This window comes from Pteropus alecto, unplaced genomic scaffold, assembly GCF_000325575.1.
Source record: "Pteropus alecto unplaced genomic scaffold, ASM32557v1 scaffold103, whole genome shotgun sequence".
NCBI lineage: Eukaryota > Metazoa > Chordata > Mammalia > Chiroptera > Pteropodidae > Pteropus > Pteropus alecto.
In genome coordinates, this window is record NW_006436288.1 from 4,301,226 (window position 1) to 4,302,041 (window position 816).

At 36.5% G+C, this 816-nt stretch overlaps 1 pseudogene; it reads left to right on the forward strand.

The window, feature by feature from the left end:
* LOC102886653 lies at window positions 1–560 on the forward strand (annotated as a pseudogene).
* The last annotated feature ends 256 nt before the right edge of the window (window positions 561–816 follow it).

Genomic DNA, 816 nt, shown 5'->3' on the forward strand with positions numbered 1-816 from the left:
CCAGACCTCATCAGCCATGGTAAGATATTCTCCAACATCTACAAGATCCCAGAGATTGTGGACAGGCAGCGCCTGGCAGTGAATGGAGGGGGAGATGGTCAATAGGACAGAGGGTAACATTGATGACTTGCTACTGGTAGAAATGCCTCCTCTGAAGGCCCTGAGGGCAAAGATATGGAAAGCAGAACAATCAGTGGTGTTGATATTGTCATGAACCATCATTTGCAGGAAACCCACTTCACAAAAGAAGCCTGCAAGAAATACATCAAAGATTACATGAAGTCAATCAAAGTGAAACTTGAAGAACAGAGACCAGAAAGGATAAAACCTTTTGTTGCAAAGGCTGCAAAACAAATCAGGCACATCTTTGCTAATTTCAAAAAAAAAAATACCAGTTCTTTATTGATGAGAATATTAATCCAGCTGGTGTGGCTGTCCTGCTGGAATACCATGAGGCTGGTGTGACCCTATATATGTTCTTTTTTTTTAAGGATGGTTTAGAAATGGAAAAAATGTTAACAAATTTAGCCATTTGGATCTATCACCTGTTAGGATTATAACTCATACACACCAAGACTAGGACAAATGGGACTGATGTTATCTTGAAAAAAATTTTAAAAAGCTCTTCATTTATTTTACCCTTGATTTATTTGGAGATAAGGCATTGTTTTTTAAGAAAAACATGTCATATAGATTATCTAAAAATAAAATGCATTTAAACTCATTTGAGAGAATACTTCTTAGTTTAATACATATTTAAATCCATCTTGTGTAGTATTCCTGGAGAAGCTAGAGCCTAGCTGTAGACTATAACTA